The sequence below is a fragment of the Ursus americanus genome, chromosome 13 (assembly GCF_024610735.1).
Source record: "Ursus americanus isolate L20-20 chromosome 13, mUrsAme1.1.p, whole genome shotgun sequence".
NCBI classification, from domain to species: Eukaryota; Metazoa; Chordata; class Mammalia; order Carnivora; family Ursidae; genus Ursus; species Ursus americanus.
Window position 1 is genome coordinate 44,221,566 of NC_142139.1, and position 7,274 is coordinate 44,228,839.

Here is a 7,274-nt window from a genome sequence, read left to right on the forward strand (position 1 = left end):
CTACCACTATCCCGGGTGTTGAGAAAATAACCTGCAGCATAACATCCCTGCTGTCAAGAAACTCACTGTCTGGTAGGGAAAAGAGATAATGTTACTGTTATCCAATAAGTTCCCAAACAGAGTGTGTGCAACATATGTGCACAATACTATAAGGTCACAAAAGTATTTGGTTCTGTATCAGGTAGTAAGAACTATTTCATATGCTAGGCAATTATTGATATAATAATATAGCTTTTAGGTTATATAACTTACTAGGTTGCAATGCCTTAAGCAAAAAGAGACTTTATTGCCTCATACAGTTGAGTAGGAATGATCTTTGGGTTAGCTCGCAGAATCCAAAGGAATGCTGAAAGAATCAGCATCATTCTCTCCTTTCCTCTCCCTTTATTCAACTCTCATCACTTATTGGTTTCCTTTGGCTTTATTTTGCAAACTAGCTTCCTTTGTGGAGGAGACAGCTTCTCACAGCTCAGATTCTCATTCTCTCAATTTAAGAAGAAATGGTATGTTTCTCTGTGCCTTAGTTTCTTCATCTATAAAAGGGGGGTAATAGTAACTAGCTCTTCAGGTTGTTGTGAATACTGGGTGGGTTAGGCAAGTATTCAGAAGGGTGCCCGGCATAAAGTAAAACTTGCTTGGGCTACCCAGCCTAGACTTCTCCCTTGAACCTGGATTCCCACATCTGATTGCCTATTGGAGATTTCCATTTAATGTCTAATAAACATCTCAAATTTAGCCTTTCTAAAACTGAGCTCCTGGCATGTCCTCCAAACCTGCTTTTCTCATGATTTTCCTAGATCAGTATATTCAATTCTTCTAGTTGTTCAGGCCAAAAATAATCTTTGATTACTGTCTTTCTCTCATATCCCACTTCAAATTTGTCAGTAGATCTTGCTAGTTTTATCAGCACTATCTAATAGAATTTTCTATATTGATGGAAAAGGTCTACATGTGTGTTGTCCAACATGGTACCACAAGCCCATGAAGTTACTGAGCCCTTGAAATGTGGTTCACATAACTGAGGAACTGAGTTTTTAGTTTCATTTCACTTTTAGTAGTTAAATTTTAAATGTTAAATTTGAGGGGTGCCCGGGTGGCTCAGTCGGTTAAGCACCCAACTCTTGGTTTCGGTTCAGGTCATGATCTCAGCGTTCTAAGATCGAGCCCCTTGTTCGGCTCCATGCTCAGCAGGGAGTCTGTTTAAGATTCTCTTCCTCTCCCTCTTGCTCTGCTCCCCCTCCTTCCTTCTCTCCCTCCCTCCTTCTCTCTCAAATAAATAAATACATCTAAAAAAAAGTGTTAAATTTGAATGACTGCATTTGGCCATATCAAGTGGCACACCTGTACTGACCTTTAAAATAAATACAGAATCTCACTACTTCTAATGAATTCCATTATTGCAGTCCTAGTCCAAGGCACCCCCATCTTTTGTCTTATGTCAGTAGCCTCTCTGGTGGTCCCTTCTTTCTTTATTGTCCTCTTCAGTCTGTTCTCACAACAGCAGCCAAAGCAATACTTTTAAAATCTATGTTGCATCACATCAGTACTTACCTCAAAGCTCTGTAGAAATTTCTCATCTGAGCAAAAGTCTAAATTACCACAGACCCACTGTGGACTTGCCTCCTTGCTACCTCTGATTTGTCTTCTGCTGTTCTCCCTCTTGTTCACTCTGTTTCAGGTATCCTGACCTTTGCATCAAAGGCACACTCCCAATAAGGATCTTTGTTCTCGGTTTTTCTTCTTTCTGGAATATTCTTCCTCTGGATTTCCATAAGGTTTACTCTCTTACTTCTCATGGTTCTTTCCTCACATTCTCACTACGGCCCTTCCTAAATTTGTAATCCTCCCCATGGGAGCGGGAGGATTTTTAAATTTTCTAAATTTTCAGTTCTCCCCTCAACACTTCCTATCACCTTCCACTAACTTATTTTTTCTTCTTAGCATGTATTACTAACATTCTAGATATTTTACTTCTATTTATCTTATATATTAATTTATATTATGTATATAAATATTAATTATACTTATATACATATTTACCATATTTATTCTGTCTCCATTAAAATGAAAGCTTTATGAGGGCTGTGATCCCCATTTGTCTTGTGTACTGTTGTATCCTGAGTACCTGGAATTTTGCCAGTACGTAGTAGGCTTGCAATAAATATTTGTATTAACTGGGCAGTTATCTTATATATGTGCAAGACTTGTTTATATGGACTCTCTTCAGTCTTGTAAGTATTTACTTATTATGGACATAGTCACATGACTTCCATTAATTAAAGTTTTTGGGCAAAGAGTTGAATTCTGACTAAAAGTATCTATATGCCTTGTCTGAAAAAAAATCAGATAACCTAACTTTAAAGATAAACTCTTGTTTGGTATTTAAATTTTCTCAGAGAGTCTTCTTTGTAGATTTCCTCCGATAGCAAAATGAGGGGTTTTTTTTACTGATTTTTTTTTAGACATAATTCATGTATAGAACACCAAGATGAACAAATGATATTTGTTTTTTTTTAACCTAACATACAATGTTCTATGCTATAATGTTAAACTTTAAAATTTAATAAAATAATTCTAAACCAACTCTCCCTTTAAAAAATCTTATCCTGAAATTCCTTTCTAACACAAATATTAATACCTATATTTTCAGTTTAAAAAAAACTGAAAAAATTCTATTGAATTTTTAGTTAACATTCCTTTAAAGTAAACTATTACATTTGTTATGAAAAACCTGAATTCTACTGACTGTATTATTTTATGAATTTGTTAAAACTATTTTAAATGTAAAAATATATTATAATGCATTATAAAGTACTGTTATTAAGGTTCAATAAAACTAATTAGTTTTTCTTAATATTAGATTTCACTGCTGGCAATACTTGCTTGGTTATAAATAAGTTGCTATTCAAAATCCCGAAATGGTTGTAAGATAGCTTAAGGGAATTCTTAAAACCCACAGCCCCCAGACTATCCTGAGGCACTCTGGAGTGTCATAGTGAAGTCACGGAGATGACATGGAATATTTTAAATTTCCCCCCAAAATGTAGAAACACTCAACATCTCTTGGACACCACCTGAACTACTAGGTCAAGGTAGTTCAGTTTCAATGTGAGATCATGTTACATTCCTCTCAGTGATGTTATATCTTTATAAACCTGGGTTTTCCATTTTTTTTCCTGTAATAAAAGTCAAATACTATCAGAAAATTGGAACAAGAATTGAGATGGCTATGTCAATGAGATTTCAAGGATTGAGAAGTTTTGTGGTATCCAACTGGGCACATATAACCTATTAATAAGTGATTGTAGTATTTAAGAATGAAAAAAAAATTATTTTTTAATTTATACGTAGTGTTTTTAAGTATGACTACTAAATTTTTGGATTGTTTTTTTTTTTTTTTTTGACAGGAAGTAGGATTTATCAGTGGGCATGAATAGGGAGCGGGCAGTGCCGAGGTTCTTATGATTTCAGATTCCACCATTTGTCCAGGCGGCCACAATTAGGGATGTATTTGACCCCACATCCATCTGGGATGAACCACTTTTCAGCCACCACGTCTTCAAATTTGTCGGCATTAAACTTAGCAAAGCCCTACTTCTTGGAAATGTCGATCTTCTGGTGGCCAGGGAACTTGAACTTGGCCCCGCGTAGGGCCTCAATTACATGCCCCTTGTTCTGCAGCTCGGTAGGGATGGACATGATGACTTGGCTAACGTGGACCTTGGCTGCTGTGCGCCGGGGCTTTCCAAAGGCACCCTGCATACCTTATAGGACAACATCCTGTTGATGTGGATGCCACGGAAGGGGTGGAGCTGCACTTGGGTGTGAAAACCATCTTTGCCACGGCTCTTCACTATGTATGTGTTGGCACAAACAAGGGCAGCCTCCAGGGTTTCAGAGGAGAGCTGCTTATACTCATCTGACGCCATGTGGCCACAGAGGGAACTCACCTACTTTTGCCTTCCTCCACCCCATGTCAAAGATGCGGATCTTGGCATCAGGGACACATCTGCAGAGCGAGGCTTTGGGTACCGCTTGTTCTTACAATATGATCAATACTGGGCAGGGAGGCAGCCCATGGCAACACCAAGATTTTCAGTGGTGCGCCAAAGGAAAAGATCCTAAATCTTTGGAATATTATAATTTATTACATTGTGTAGACCTAGCTACTTGATAAAAAAAACTGTTAAGGATTTATTTTGGCCACAAAGTGCTGTAAAAATATTACTGATAACAGAAAATTTGAGAACTGGTGGAGCCAGATTATTTGTTTTCTATTTTTACTTTTGTTGTTTACTGAAATTCAGGGTTTTTTTTTTTCATATTTTTCCAGTTTTACTGAGAAATAATTGACAAGCATTGTTGTATAAGTTTAAGGTGTACAGCATAATGCTTTGACTTATATATGTTGTGAAATGATTACCATAATAAGTTTAGTTAGCATCCATCATCTTATATAGATACAATGAAAAGGAAAGAAAAAAGAAACAAATTTTCCTTGTGGTGAGACCTCTTAGGATCTCTCCCTTAATAAGTTTCATATATCTCATACAGCAGTGTAAACTATAGACATCGTGGGATACATTACATCCTAGTACTTACTTGTCTTTTAACGGGAGGTTTGTACCTTCTGATCACCTTCCTCTAGTTTTAATTTTTAAAACTCTGGGAAACATTATTTATAGAAAAATGATGTGATGAAGCTGTTGATGCTGTAAGAAATTATTTATGAAAGTGAATTTGTGGTCATGGTCCTAATCACTTTCGATGTGTTTACCACCAATAGAACCAGGAAACAGTATTCAATTTGGATTTGTAACAGAAGATTATCAAAAATAAGGAGTTTTCAGTTTCAAAGAAACTTCAAAACACAGTTTTGAAACTCTTTGGATTTGACAAGACCCAACTGAATTCTGCCAAGGCACTTTTTCCTAATTTTTTAGGCTCTTGTGTATTTGTGGAGAAATTTAATCCTTATGTTACTGATTCATTTACACTTAACTCATCAAAATGTTTGGTAAATGCACTTGATATCCAAAGAGCTTTATGAGAAGTTACATCTGGAAATTCTAAAGTTTTATAAATCATTCTTGAACTTCATTTCTTTAAACCAGAAAGTCACATTTTTCTAAAGCATGTGGAACTAGAACCTCAAATTTAACTTTAAGTTGGTACACTTTTGAAACCAAGTAGGAGTAAACTTAGTGAAATGTTTTTGAGTATTCCTCTTGTAAGGTATTTTGGTGTAGTGGATTTGGGTTTTCCCTAATGGGATAATATTTCAAAAATTAAAAATCTGAGTAATAGTCAAATATTTCATGTGTGTTGTCTTTTAATGGAAATGTTCCCTCTCAGAGGATGAAAAATTACATTTTAATCATTTTGAAAGCTCTCTTAGTGGGTAAATTTAATATAATAAGCCATATTGGCTAATTAGTTATCTGATTTTTCATTGGCAAAAACTTCAAAACTAACAAAATTGCCTGTGTCATAGTATTTTAAGTGTGATAAATGTTGTCTATGACCTCAAGAATGTGTCCTAAAGCAAGCAATGGTTAACATGTTAAAAAGAAAAAACTTTTAAAAATGCATTAGATCATGTCTGCAAAAGACAAATGTTTGTTAATAACACTGTGTTATTTGGCCTAACTTTTTAATGTCCTGAACATAAGGCATTAATGAAATAAGATTACACTTAAAGCAAATACTAGATGTGAGTAATCTTATTTCTATTCAGCAATCAACTTATGAAAACACAATGTGTATTTCCCTTAGATACACAAAACAACGTAGTATCATCAGGACATTTATTAGGTAAACAGTATGAAGTTGCCATTTTTACATTAAAAACTGATCAAATACAGGTAATTTCACAGGGCTGAACCAATATATGGTCATAAACAAATCAGTATGGAAAGCATTGTTTCTAGAATTGCTCTATGAGGAAGATCCAATTTACATATTTTAGAAAAATCTGTTCATATTATTATACTTTTCTAATCCAAATGTTTTCTTAATCTGGAAGTGGACTTCAAACTTTGGTAGTTCTTCAAGTCTGTCAGTCAATGCAGCCAGGTTCTATAGCTTTAACCCCTAAATTGCAGTGGACTAAACAATAATAAGTTTAATTTCATTCATGTTCACTATCTGCTTTGCATCTATTGCCTTCACTCTCAGACCCGTGCTGATGTGACACTGATCGTCATGGAAGCAGAGAGCAAAGGGAACGTGGTGAAGGACAGACTGGCTCATAAAACTTCCATGGGCAAGTCAGAAAGTTCACTTCTGCTCACATTTCACTGGCCAAAGCAAATTACATGACGACATCTATGGAAGTGAGGAAGCACAATGCTGCCAGGTGCCCGAGGAATGAGAGAACAGAATAGTGGTAAACAGTTTTAATGACTAGAATCCTGACACTTTAAATTAGAGTTCTGATAGATGAAAGATCTACTCAGAATGCAAACTTGCAGTAATACCTCATGTTATTCCAAGTGCAACTATAGAAGGATCTGTAAATATTAATAAAAAATGAATGCCGGAGATATAAAAATTAATTATGCATCAAATCTAGCAAAGACAGTAAAAAGTACTGCGTAGGATGGGGGAAAGAATATTCGTACCATTATCTTCTTTGGATGAACTATATTGTCTAGGCTTAAATTAGATTAACACTTACTGAAGTAAGTGAAATAGGACTGAGTCATATAAACCAGTGGATATGATCTGAACTAGAGATGATGATTCTTCAAGGAGCCGAATAGACTGTTGACTATGGCTTGCCATTGTGTCTACCTCAGTCAACTGGCTAATGTTGACTCAACTGAGACTGAGGGGGAAATAATAATCAAGTTTATCGGATTTTTGGCTTTGGAGGACTTATTGGATGTTTACAGAGAGACATACTCACACACGTTTGTCTTTTTCTTTTTCTTTTTTTCTTTTCTTACCTGTCACTGTAGATGTTAGCATAGCGTGCTGCATAGCCAAGGCCTGGAATAACAGACACCAGCACAAAATTTATCATTTTGTTTTGTAAGGAAGCAAACTGTATATGCAAGATGGTCAAACAATACACATGCTAGTAGGAGTAAATTATTTAAATATTTTTTTTACGTGAGACAAAATAATTTCAAGAAATTATATAAATAATAAAAAGAAATATTTGCACCACTTGGACTGTGTTTCAGCAGTAAAGAGTCAAACAAAAGACATTTAAGGGTAGAACATTAAGTCTCTTTAGGTTAACCAGTTAACCAACTTAAGTAATTTTG

General features: G+C 35.4%; 1 pseudogene; it reads right to left on the reverse strand.

Annotated features, from left to right (window-relative positions):
• Nucleotides 1–3,459: 3,459 nt before the first annotated feature.
• LOC123793082 (large ribosomal subunit protein uL16-like) lies at nucleotides 3,460–4,079 on the reverse strand (annotated as a pseudogene).
• Nucleotides 4,080–7,274: the final 3,195 nt, after the last annotated feature.